The sequence below is a fragment of the Miniopterus natalensis genome, chromosome 2, assembly GCF_054644295.1.
Source record: "Miniopterus natalensis isolate mMinNat1 chromosome 2, mMinNat1.hap1, whole genome shotgun sequence".
NCBI lineage: Eukaryota > Metazoa > Chordata > Mammalia > Chiroptera > Miniopteridae > Miniopterus > Miniopterus natalensis.
The window spans coordinates 101,597,929-101,611,970 of NC_142082.1; the positions used below are offsets into that span (position 1 = coordinate 101,597,929).

Below are 14,042 nucleotides of genomic sequence, written 5' to 3' on the forward strand. Positions count from 1 at the left end.
AGTGTACATGAGATAAAAGAAAATAAATTAAAAATCAGTAGCATAGGTAAGGAGGCTTTAGTCAAGCACAGCTGAGTTTCCAGCAATATAAGTGTTAACGTAAGAAACATTCAAACCTGTGAAGAATTTTTGTATTTGAGCCAAGCTGTCGACAATTGCCGGGAAGCAGAATCTCGATGGATTGAAATAATGCTCTGGAGAACGGCAGTTTTGCACCATGTTTTGTACATTACAATCAAAAGGGATGTAAGTGGGTCACATGAAATCCACTGGTGATAGATTAGGGAGGCAGCAGAAAGGGAAGGGGAGGTGCTTCTGGGATTGGATAAAAAGTAAAATGATAGACACTACTTAGGTGGGTGCAGGACAATTAACAAAAACAATGATAATGAGGGGATTTGTGGTCTCAGCTCTGCTTTGAGGGGTCCAGAAACAGGGAAATTACTTCGTTTTTGCAAAGGCGTGTTAATCAGGTGTGTTATCGTGGATGCAAAAAGACAACCAGACAGGCTTACTTAAGGTGAAAAAGTTAGGGAAAAATACTGCCTCAACACATGACTACCCACCATAAACTGATTCCAGTTTAAAAAGTTTTAATTTCAGACCATCCTTTGTGGTCTCTGAGCCTGGAAGCCTTCCCTGAGCTAGTCAGGTTAGCATGTGGCTCCTTTTCATCCACATAAAGAGGCTTGAAAGTTTCTTTTAAGTAACGCCTGCTAGCAAGGGTTCCAGCCAGGTAGTTGCTTGGTCTGTAAGTCAGTTTTGAGCACTTGAAACAGTTTGGTGTTTTTTCCTTAGCATTTAGAATAGTCATCATTGTCCTGCAATCCAGCAAAAAGGGAGGGAACCACAGAGGCAGTGTAAACTCCAAATACAGCATTCAGAGGTAATTGGTCCAGGGGTGCCTGGGGAAGGTGAACAGGGAGGACACTCCAGAGTTAGCTATCTTCCTTTGGGGGGTGTACCAGCCTGTTTTTTTTCATGCATCTGCATCAAAGACTTGTAGGACTGCCGTGCTCTTGTCAGGCTGTATTGAGATTTGTTGGCTTTGAACTGCACTTGTACTTTTCCCTTCATTGTGGCACTAATCTGCATGAACAGGGACTCTATTGAGTAGGCACTGTGCCAGCCCTGTTTGGTGAGAAGTTCCATGCAGATGGCACCTCCGCCCAGAACATACCCTCCAGAGAGGACTGGAAACACAACCCTGACAAACGGTGGGTCAAAAGGAAAGTTATCTTTAAAGGAAAAGTTAAGTAGGATGAAGTCTGTGCCTTCTTTCTCTTTGAGGATCTCAAAATCATTGTGCAAAGTTCTGTCCTGCTCAACTTTGGGGAGTTTGACATTCCAGTCATACAGACTGTCATTCGTAAGTTCCACTACATAGTTTGCACCTTTGAAACTCTGTGATCAATATACATCTCTGAGCTCCTTCATTAGCCAGTCAGTGGCCTGCACCAAGCTAGACACTGCCCCATTTAAGCAATCTTGCCTCTGGTTCTGTTTTCTCTAGTATAGCCAAGTTTTCTTTTCCGATGCCATCATCTTCAGATTTCTTGCCCTCAGCTGGCTCTTCCTTTCATTTCATAGTGAACTAAGTCTTCTGTGTCCCCAGGGCATCTCCTGATCTTCACCTTCCAAAGACACACCTTCCTGTGTGCACTGTTCTGCTGGCAAGGGCTGATCCAGCATCTCCAAATCTGGATGCTGAGGGAGGTTATAGAGTTTGGGAGGTCAGAGATGATTGTCTTCAGATGCTGTAATAGCAGAGTATTCCCTTTATCTCCAAGACAGCAGCCAAGATTGGGTCATCAGACTCGACTGACCAGGTGGGGGACACAGCAGGGTATAACTCCGTGATGTTGCAGTGGATGTGGATGGGATCCCCAGGCACCAACCCTGTACAGGGAGATGTGGTCTAGGCAAGGCCCCTGCCCTGCCTCCTCCACCCCTAGCCAGCAGGAACTCGAAGCTCAGCTCGTCCAGGCTGGCACTGGCAATCCATTTCAGTTAATTTTTTAAAAGTCTAGCCCACCTGGGTGTGGCTCAGTGGTTGAGCATTGATCTAGGATCCAGGAGATCGTGGTTTGATTCCTGGTCAGGGCACATGACTGGGCTGTGGGCTCGATTCCCAGTCAGGGTTGTGCAGGAGGCAGCCGATCAATGACGACCCTCATCATTGGTGTTCCTATCTCTCTCTCTCTCCCTTCCTCTCTTTGAAATCAATAAAGATGTATTTTAAAACAAAACAAAAAAAAGTCTTTTTCATAGGAAAAACTCAATTCTAAGTCAATTTTTCTTGTGCTTTTTTTTTAGTATAATCTGTTATTTATATGCTATCAGTTGATCTAAGCTTAGTGTGCCAAAATGATATTACAATTATCCTAAGAAAACCATAATTAAGAAAATAAAAAAAATAACAGTATACTAAAATGAATTCCAAAATTAAATGTATTTTTGCTGTGGCCTACCATTTTAAACTTTGTACATCGTTCTTGATTTAATGTAAATAATTGAATCCCAGTATGGTGTGTGTGTGTGTGTATGTTTATACACACAGAGATTCAGAGAGATTTTTAAAAATATATAAATTAAAATGCACAGATCCTAAGTTGTACAATTGGGTGACTTTTGACATATATCTCCAATCAAGATATAGAACATTGCCATCCCCATGGAAAATTTCGGATGCTCCCTTCCAGATAATCCCCTTTCCCACCAGAACTATCCAATATCCTGATTTCTATAACCATAGATTAGTTTTACCTATTCTTAAACAGTACCATACCATATGTACTCTTTTTTTCTGGCTTTTTTTTGTTTAGCTTCATGTTTTTGAGATTCGATCATTTTGTTGCATGTATCAATAGTTCAATTCCTTTTTTATTGCTAAGTAGTATTACACTCTATGAATATACCACAATTTATTCATACAATTCTCTTGATGAAAATGTGGGTTGTTTACAATTTTTTGCTACTATAAATAAAGTGGCCAGAAATATTTTTGTGAATATGTTTTCATATTTGGGGAAAATGCCTAAGATTAGCATTGCTTGATCATAGGTAGGTGTATGACAGGAATTGGGAGGAACTTCCACACCCTATGTCAGTTGTGAAGGCCCCCAGAAGAACTCTGTGGTTTTATTTATTTATTTTGTTAATTCTCACCCAAGGATATTTTTTCTATTTACCTTTCACAGAGAGTGGAGGAAAGGGGGGAGACAGAGAGAGAGAGAAACATCAATACGAGACAGACACATCAATTGCTTGCCTCCCCACACATGCTGGCCTGGGATCAAGCCTGCAACCCAGGTGCGTGCCCTTGATGGGGATGGAACCTGCAACTCTTCAGTCCCTGGGCGGACACTCTAACCACTGAGCCAGACTGGCTGGGGCAAGACCTCTACTGTTCTAATGGAATTCGATGGTTGTCACAGTCCCCACCCCCCCTTTCCTCTTCCCCTCTATGAAGGAGCCTCCTGTCTGTTCCGCATTCTTCCTGCGAATTGCTCGCGGTGGCTGTATGTACAGAACTGCAATCCTTTTTCCCAACTAAGTTTTTTTTATGCTGGAAGAATATCTGGCCATTTTTGTTTGCATTCGACAATACCTAACTTCATTAAAAATTGCAAAGTGATTTTCCAAAGTGAACCACCATTTTATTTATTTAGTATTTTCCTCTGAAGAGAGTAAGACATTTATTTTTACTATAGGCTTTTAAAATAGGTTTGTGTATCTAGCTCCATCATACAGATCTGAAACCAAAGTGGTTTCGTAAGTCTCTAATGGCTTATTTGTCTCCACTTTGAGATCTTTAAGGTAAAGAGAATAAGAAAACATTGAAATTTTAAAAAAGAAATGTGAAGTAAATTAAATGTGGAAAGTAGTAAAACTCAAAATTTATTCAATATTTATTAGCATCTAGATTAAGTCAGATACTGTACTGAGACTATAAAAATGAATAAAACATGGTCCTTGCTCTGAAGGAGTCCACAAAGTGTTCAGGGAAGAGAAAGGTGAGTGCTACAATATTCTAAGTGGCCTAACGGAGGACACGGAGCGTGGGCAGGATGGCAGCTCTGTGGGTGATGGCGCTGCGCTGAGGTCAGAGGGAGGGAGTGGAGGAGAAAAGAAGCCCTGGGAACAGGCTTCACAGAGGAGGTGGAACTCAGCGAAACAGTAACACTTTCACTGGAGAACAAGAAGCCAGGGTATTCTAGGCAGAAAGTATTTTAGCTCATGTAAAGGCATAGCCGCGGATAACAACTGTCATAACTCAGAGAAGTGATCCCTGGCCAATGTGGCTCGGTCTGTTGGAGCGTCCTACTGTGCGCTGGAGGCTCGTGGGCTCAAGTCCTAGTGAGGGCATGTACTGGAGGCAACCAGTCACTGTTTCTCTCAGATGTTTCTCTCGCATCCATGTTTCTCTCTCATCCTCCTTTCTTTTCTCTCTCTCTCTCTCTCTCTCTCTCTCTAAATAAATAAATAAATAAATAAAATCGATAAAAACATTTAAGAAAAAACAAACAAAACAATTTTCATAATAATGCTAAGACATTATTTGCCTTTTTCCCTGTGTTGACATTTGTCTGGCAGTGCAAAAGCAATAGTGGGGGGGAAAAGCCCAGTGCCTTATCATGATTCGAGGCAGTGGCAACAAATTGTACTGGTCATTATTGTACTTTTCACCACCATGCACTCACAGTTAAGACACAAAAAGTCAGTTCACTTAAGAACATGCTAGATAAGAGCAGTACGAATCATTAATTTTACTGAATTTCTACCCTTTTCAATAAATTTCCACCCTTTTCAATACATCTTTTCAATAAATTGTGTGTGACAAAATGGGAGTGTGCATAAAACACTTGTGCTGTGTAACCAGTATGATGGTTGAGTTGAGATGTTTGAGTTGAAAGCTGAACTAACCATCACCTTTTCCCACTGAACACAATTTTTACTGGAAAAAATGACAGACAAACTATGGTTATTTAGAGTTGAGTATTTGGCAGACATTTTCTGAAAAATGAACTAAACCAGACTATTGCTACTTCAAGGAAAACAGCTGACAGTGTTTGCTGCCAATGAAAGTTTGAGTTTTTAAGTAAAAATTAGAATTTTGGAAAACTTATATTCACTGTAGCATGACAGCTTCCTACAACTTAAATCCTTTTCTCATGAGATCATTGGTGATATGAACCAATGTGGCTTGTTTTATATTATATAATTAAGCATGTCAGCATTTGGATTTTCTTCATTGTGGTGAATCATATTTTCAAATGACCAACATATAACATTACAAAATAAGGAATGGGAAAAGATCATTTGAAGTGTAAGTACACCAATAAATTTTACTGTAACGGTGTGAAAACTTCACTGATAGCATTTCAGATTTCACACTGCAACTATTTATTTATTTATTTATTTATTTATTTATTTATTTATTTATTTATTTATTTATTTAAATATATCTTTATTGATTTCAGAGAGAGGAAGGGAGAGGGAGAGAGATAGAAGCATCAATGGTGAGAGAGTCATTGATTGGCTGCCTCCTGCACTCCCCTGACTGGGGATCCAGCCCGCAACCCAGGCATGTGCCCTGACCAGGAATGGAACCGCCATCTCCCAGATCCCAGGCCGATGCTCAACCGCTGAGCCACACCCGGCCAGGCACATTGCAACTACTTTTTATTTATTTATTTATTTATTTATTTATTTATTTATTTATTTATTAATATATCTTTATTGATTCCAGGGAGAGGAAAGGAGAGGGAGAGAGAGAGAGAGAAACATCGATGATGAGAGAGTCATTGATCGAGCCTGCAACCCGGGCATGTGCCCTGACCGGGAATCCAACCCCGATCGCCTGGATCCTAGGTCGACGCTCAACCGCTGAGCCACGCCCGGCCGGGACAGGGCTTCAGTTTTTAAGTTATCCTGTAATTAGGATGATTTTGCTTCACTGTTATTCTGTCATGTCCTTAGATTTCTAGTGTAGCTGCTTATTAGTCAAACAGGTCAAATTTTGTGGGAAAATCAGACAGGGAACTAGCACTTTGTTATGTTTGTTAAAATTTATCTTGGAGACACTTTAAAAAGAAGCCCACAAAAGTTTTCTCAAAACAGTCTTTCTGGTTGTCAAATGAAAGAGGTGAGCAAATGTCCTATGAGTAGATTCAGAATTTTCTTCTAACTGGCATTGTCCTTTCTCTGTCTCTGAGTACTCTGATGAAATAAGAAGAATCTGTGGTTGAAATAATTTGACTACGGTACTTGCTGACAAAAGACAAAAACTTTTTTTAGCCATTAGAAAAATTACTCTGGCTACAGTTTCATATATGCCAGGAATTATTGAAATAGACTCTTTTGGAAAACTGACAATAGCTTTAACCATTATAATGAACCACAATGACATAAAAATATTCCTTCAAAATAATTGATACAAAATGCTTTTAAAAGTTTCAGCACTGGGATTTGTAGCTGAAGCATAAAATGTTATGTGAAGAGCCTTTGTCAGACATTTGTGTGTGTGTGTGTGTTTAATATTTTATTGATTTCAGAGAGAGGAAAGGAGAGGGAGAGAAAGATAGAAACACCAATGATGAAAGAGAGTCATTGATGGGCTGCCCCCTGCACACCCCATACTGGGGATCGAGCCCACAACCTGGGCATGTGCCCTGACTGGGAATCAAACCTCTATCTCCTGGATCATAGGTTGATGCTCAACCGCTGAGCCACGTCAGCTGGTCCACTGTGTTTTTTATTTTTATTTTATTTTTAATGTTGACTCCATTTAATGCTGCTAATTTGCATTAAGCTTTCAAATTTTTAAAATGCATTTCCAATGCCAACTATTTTCTTCAAGCTATTCTTCAAATATCTGTGCTGCTTAAAACTTGGTTTCTGCAGTATTTGAAGGATGATCTATGTGCATGAAATTGGTAAGGTTCAATTTAAATTATATGCTAAACTTCTATTTAATTTTAGTTGATCTAGGAGAAAATAACTTGAAACTGAAGAGTAAACTGAATAGGGAACTTCTAGGGATAATGGTTTGATTAAGTTTGCACAGCGAATTTCAGAAAATTATCATGTAAGCTTCATAAAGGTAAGGACTTTGTCACTATAGGTGTACTACTTTATATTAAATGCTTAGCATATAGTGAATGCTCAAAAAATATTTAGAAACAGAGATGGAAAAGATGGAAATGGAAGACAGAATCAAGCTGGCCCCACAGGATCAGTATTAATATTGGTAATTTTAATAGCATTAATGGAATTCTAAGAAAATGATTGTTCACAGTTGTAGAGTTCTTATGTTAACAAAATGAATCTGTATTTAGAGTCCACTTAAATACATTGACTTACAATGAACTCAACTTAGTCTGCTGCCCAGCTGACTAGTTTCCTCAAGCAGTGCTCAGAGCATTCATTCCTTCATGGAGCATACATTTATTGAGCACCTACTATGTGACAGACATTGATCTAGTGCTGGAGATAGGAATGAAACAGACAAAAATCCCTGTGCTCTCGAAGTTTACATTTCAGTAGGAAAAGACATAATAAATAACATACTATTTGCATTATTATGTTACAATTTAAATATTATGACAGATGAAGACCAGTGCTATGGAGGGAAAAAATCAAGCAGGAAAGGGGGAATGAAGAGACATTACAATTTAAAATAGAGTGATCAGTGATCAGAAAATACCTCACTGAGGATATTTGAGCAAAGAGCCAAAGAAAATGAGGAAGGGAGTCATGCAGACATTTGAAAAAAGAGCATTTCAGGCAAAGAGAACAGCAAGTGTAAACGTCCTGTGGACAAAGAGTGCCTGGCATGTTTAAGGAATGTTGTGGTTGGGGTGTTGGCAATGGGCTGGATCAAAGAACAGGAGAAGTCACAGGATGGTGTGGAATGCAGTAAGAATTAATGAGGAACATATTCTGTTGGACCTTTAGGCATTGTATGTACTTTGGTTTGGATTCTGAATGAGGTGGGAAGGCATTAGAAGATTTTGAAGAGGAGTGATATAATCTGACTTGTTTTTGTAAAAGATTACTCTGAGGCTAGTGTTAAGATTAAACAGAAAGTAATTCAAGGGAGAAATAAAAAATTCAAAAATAATGATTGGAGATGTTAATACCCCATCTCAATAATGGATAGAAAAACCAGACAGAAAGTTAGCAAGAGTATAGAACACTTGAACAATACTATCAACCAACTAGACCTAACTGAAATCTATGGAACATTTAAACAACAATAGCAGAATACGTATCTTCTCATGTGTACATGGAACATTCTCCAGGATAGACCATATACCAGGCACAAAACAAGTCTCAAAAAAATTTAAAATAATTGAATTTATACAAAGTATGTTCTTAGACCATGATGGAAACATTTTGGAAATCACAAACATGTGGAAATTAAATGACACACTAAATTATCAATGGATCATAGAAGAAATCTTAATAGAAATTAGAAAATACTTTGAGATGATTGAAGATGAAATGTACTAATATTTATGGGATGCAGTGAAAGCAGTGCTTACAGGGAAATTTATAGCTGTAAAAGTTTTATTGAGGTATAAAAGACATATAACATTATGTTAGTTTCAGGTGTACAACAGAATGAGTTGATATTTATATATTGCAAAATGATCACTACACTAAATCATTAACAAGCATCACCATACACAGTTATAATTTTTTTCTTATGATGAAAACTTTTAAGATCTACTCCTTTCAAATATGTAATACCATATAATTAACTATAGTCACCATGCTGTACATTAAATCCCCATGAGTTCTTTTATAACTGGAAGCTTGTACATTTTTACCCTCTTACCCCATTTTGCCCACCACCAAACCTTGTAAATCTTTTTTTTTTTTTTTTTAATATATCTTTGTTGATTTCAGAGAGAGGAAGGGAGAGGGAAGAGAGAGAGAAAAACATCAATGATGAGAGAGTCATTGATTGGCTGCCTTCTGCACGACCCCGACCAGGGATCCAGCCCGCAACCTGGGCATGTGCCCTGACCGGGAATCAAACTGCAATCTCCTGGATCCTAGGTCAATGCTCAACCACTGAGCCATGCCCAGCCGGGCTCTGTAAGTCTTATATTAGAAAACAAAAATCTCAAATAAGTAACTTATCTTTATACACTTAGAATGTAGAAAAAGAAGTACAAACAAAACCCAAAGTAAGCAGAAGGAATAATAAAGAGTAGAGAGGAAACAAATAAAATAGAAAGCAGATAAACAACAGAGGAAATAAATGAAACCAAAAGTTGGTTTTTTGAAAAGATCAGCAAAATTAACAAGCTTAGCTACACTGACCAAAATATAAAAGTGAAAACTCAAATTATTAAAACCAGGAATGAAAGAGGGGCATCACTACTGACTACATAAATTACAAGGATTATAAAGGAATGCCATAAACAACTGTATGCCAATAAATTAGATAACTTACATTAAATGGGCAAATTACTAGAAAGACATAGACTACTGAAACTAGCTCAAGAAGAAATAGAATGGATCTAAGATGGCAACAGATTAGGTGAAAGTTACACTCACCTCCTCACAGGACTAAACTGGAATTACAACTAAAATATAGAGCAATTAACCTGACTAACCAATTGAAGACTACCTGAACAGAAGTCTTTTAACCAAGGATTTACAGAAGAAGCTACATAGAGACTGGTAGGGAGGAAAAAGAAGTAAAAAGGGCTGGCCCCTCATCCATGTGCTGCAGCTGAGAATCAAGAAGGATATCTCAGCTCCAGAGGTCCCCCCTGAGGAGTGTGAGATCTCAGTCCAATGCTGGGGACCCCAGTTAAGAGCACCACAGCAAGGAAGAGGAGCCCACATAACATGGGGCTGGGATTTTGTCTGCCAGTGAGAGACAGGAGTCTGCTAGAAACTCAGGCACCTTCTTAAAGGGCTAGTGCACAAAATCTTATTTGAAGTCACTCACCTAGGCTCTAGCAGAGAGAGAGTGGCTTAGAGCTGACTAGAATCAAGGAGAGACTGTGTTGTGTGGCTCTGGGGAGGCAACTGAGTGGACAGCTGCCAGGGTCCCTGTGCTGAGCCCCTCTCCCACACCTCCCACAGATGCCATCTCTTTTGGATCAAGTACTGCCCTCCCTATGGTATCAATATGGAATGCAGTAGACTCATCATCCTGACTCACTGTTGCCCTGTCCTGAGGAGCTCACACCCTGCAGAGGAGTCAGCTGCCTGGGCCCATGATGCAGATATCCAGGCAGATTCAGAGAGTGTCAGAGACTGAGTTGTGTCGCTCTGGGGTGAGGCCATTTTCCCCTCTTCCTTTGAGCCTGACCTGTACTCCCTCCCCCCACCCCTGTAAAATTCACTGGCCCCACCCCCCAATTCCCCAGTGTCCCTGCCCTACCAATATTGGGCTCTTTAGGAGGTCCAGGCAGCATCTGGGACAGACTGAGATGTGGGGCTCAAGGGTGAGGACCATTATTCTTATGCACATCTGACCAGCACAGAGCCCTACCTTCACATGACCAAATCTTGCTCTATTTGGGCCTGATAAATACTGCTTGCCTCACCCTGATGACTCCCTGAGATCTTGCCCCACCACAAATGTCTGTGGGTACATGGGGAGTGCCAGCTGGCCTTGTGTACCCTGGGACTTTTACTGAGTGGCCTCTGACCCAGCACTGGCACCAAGTTTGAATCTGTATCAACCTGGTAAACACCACTCACCCCTACCTGCTGAGGACCTGCCTCATACAACTCGAGTACCACCAGAGGATCTTCCAGTCACTGATTCTAAAGGGCAACAGGCAGGTGGAAACAGGCAGAGGCAGATTTCAGGGTGCCTTGGGCCATTTGCTAATCTGCTTCCCAGTCTCAGGGCTGGTGAAAGCCAGCCTTGGTGCACAGCTTAGCCCTGCCCACACCACTGAGGCCCAGCAGAAGCGGCCACAAACTATGGATTGCTTTGTAGCTCCAAACAGGTTGTCCAAGGCCAATCATAGGCAGTGTCTGACATTGACCTGCACCAGTGACCCTCACAAGAAGCTCCAGAATGAACACACTTCAGACAACATCAGAACAGGACCCAATTGGCTCCACAAGCAGCATATCTAAAGAGAGATTGTGGCAAGCACCAGATTCTGCTTAAGCGAATTATGCTTTGTGTGGTCACCACTTACACAGCAACTTGTACACTGTGGTAGAGGTCTATCCTCACAGTCAGTCAACCTGAATGTTGACCCCATGCACAGACAAACCAACAACAATCAAGACTCAACTACAACAGGAGGGTTCACATAACCCACACAAGGGACATTCTGGGAGCACCCAGCTCAGGTGATCAGGGAGACTACCACTGGCTCCCACAGGACACTTACTACATAAGGACAGCCTACCAAGACTGGGAGACATAGCAGATCTACTTAATACACAGAAACAAGCACACAGAGGCACCCAAAATGGTGAGACAAAGAAACATGCCCCAAATGAAAGAACAAGAGAAATCTCAAAAAAATGAACTAAATGAAATGAAGTCAAGCAATCTACCAGATATAGAGTTCAAAATAATGGTTATAAGGATGATCAAGGAACTCAGTGAGAATGCCAAAAGAATAACAAAGGACATAGAAACAATAAAAAAGAACCAGTCAAAAGTGAATAGAGTATCTGAAATGAAGAACACACTAGAAGAATCAGCAGTAGGTTAGATGAAGCAAAAGACTGAATTAATTTGGAAGACGAGGTAGCAGAAAACAACCAATCAAAGCAGCAAAAATAAAAAAAAATATTTTAAATAAGAATAGTTTAAGGGACCTCTGGGACAACATGAAGTGTAACAAAATTTGCATCATAGGGGTACCAAAAGGGAAAGAGAGAGAGCAAGGGATCAGGAACCTATTTGAAGAAATAATGACTGAAAACTTCCTTAATCTGGTGAAGAAAAAGACATACAAGTACAGGAACTGAAAAGAGTCCCAAACAAGATGAACCCAAAGAAGCCCACACCAAGATGCATCATAATTAAAATGGCAAACATTAAAGACAAAAATAGAATCTTAAAAGCAGCAAGAGAAAGATAGTTAGATGTCTACAAAGGAGCTCCCATAAGACTGTCAGCTGATTTCTCAACAGAAACTTTGCAGGACGGAATAGATTGGCAAGAAATATTCAAAGTGATGAAAAGCAAGGACTTTTCAACCAAGACTACTATACCCAGCAAGGCTATCACTTAAAATTAAAGGAGAAATAAAGAGCTTCCCAGACAAGAAAAAGCTAAAGGAGTTCATCACCACCAAACCAGTATTACAAAAAATGTTAAAGGGAATTCTTTAAGAAGGAAGAAAGAAAGGAAGAACATAGTATTAAGAGTAAAATGGCAATAGTCCTAGCCACTTTGGCTCAGTGGTTAGAGCATCAGCCCACAGACTGAAGGGTCCTGGGTTCAATTCCAGCCAAGGGCACGTACCTCGTTTATAGGCTTGATCCCCGGTCCCGGTTGGGTCTCTTTCAGGAGAGACATTGATGTGTCTCTCTCACATCGATGTTTCTGTCTCTCTCCCATTCCCTCCCTTCCACTCTCTCTGAAAAGCAATGGAAAAAAGATCCTTGGGTGAGGATTTAAAAAAAAAAAAAAAAAAAAAAAAGAATAAAATGGCAATAAATACATACCTATCAGTAGTCACTTTAAATGTAAATGGCTTAAATGCTCCAATCAAATTATATACAGTAGCTGAATGGAAAAGGAAACAAGACCCATGTATATGCTGTCTACAAGAGACTCACCTCAGAACAAAAGGAACAAACACAGCCTGAAAGTTAAGGAATGGAAAAAGATATTTCATGCAAAAGGAAATGAAAAAAATTAAAAAGCTGGGGTAGCAATATTTATATCAGACAAAATAGACTTTAAAACAAAGCATACAATAAGAGACAAGGAAGGACATTACATAATGATAAAGGAATCAGCTAACAAGAGGATAGAACCATTGTAAACATTTATGTACCCAAAATGGGAGTATCTAAATATATAAAACAAATCTTGATGAACATAAAGGGAAAGATCAACAGTAATACAGTCATAGTAGAGGATTTTAACACCCCACTGACATCAATAGATCAATTTTCCAGACAGAAAACAAGGAAATAGTTGCCTTAAATGACGCACTGAGCCAGAGGGATTAAATTGATATCTTCAGAACATATCATCCCAAAGCAACAGAATATACATTCTTTTCAAGTGTACATTGAACATTTTCTAAAATAGATCAGATGTTAGGACACAAAATATGTCTGAATGAATTTAAGAAGACTGAAATCATGTAAAGCATCTTCTCTGACCACAATGGCATGAAACTAAAATGAATTAAAAGAAAAAAAACTGAAAAATGCACAAGCACACGGAGGCTAAATAACATGTTACTAAACAACAAATGGATTAACAATGAGATCAAGAAAGAAATCAAAGTTGAGGGAGGCTTCCAGTCAAGATAGCAGCATAGGTAAATGTGGTACTTGTATCCTCCCACAACCACATCAAAATTACAACTAAACTACAGAACAACCATCAGAACTACCTCAAATCTGGCTGAACAGAAGTCCTACAACTAAGGATACATAGAAGAAGCCCATTCGAGACTGGTATAAGAGATGGAGACGTAGGATGGGCTGGTCCCACACCCATGTGTGGTGGATAAAAATTGAGAGGGATATCTTTTTTCTTTTTAAATCTTCACTTGAGAATATTTTTCCATTGCTTTTTAGAGAGAGTGGAAAAGAAAGAGAGATAGAGAAACATCAATGTGAGAGAGACACATCGATTGGTTGCCTCCCACATAAGCTTTGACTGAGGCTGGGGATTGAACCTGCAACCCAGTTATGTGCCCTTGACCAGGAATCAAACCTGTGACCCTTCAGTGCGTAGGCCAGCACTCTAACCACTGAGCAACAATGGCCAGGACTGGGAAGGATAGCTTGGCTGTGGGAGTGCCCCCTGAGTCCCACACCAAGACTCCCAGACTAGGGTTCAAGTGCCAGGA

General features: G+C 39.9%; 1 pseudogene; it reads right to left on the reverse strand.

Moving 5' to 3' along the window:
• Positions 1 to 942: 942 nt before the first annotated feature.
• Positions 943 to 10,314, reverse strand: LOC107546407 (ubiquitin-conjugating enzyme E2 Q1 pseudogene; annotated as a pseudogene).
• Between the last annotated feature and the right edge of the window lie 3,728 nt (positions 10,315 to 14,042).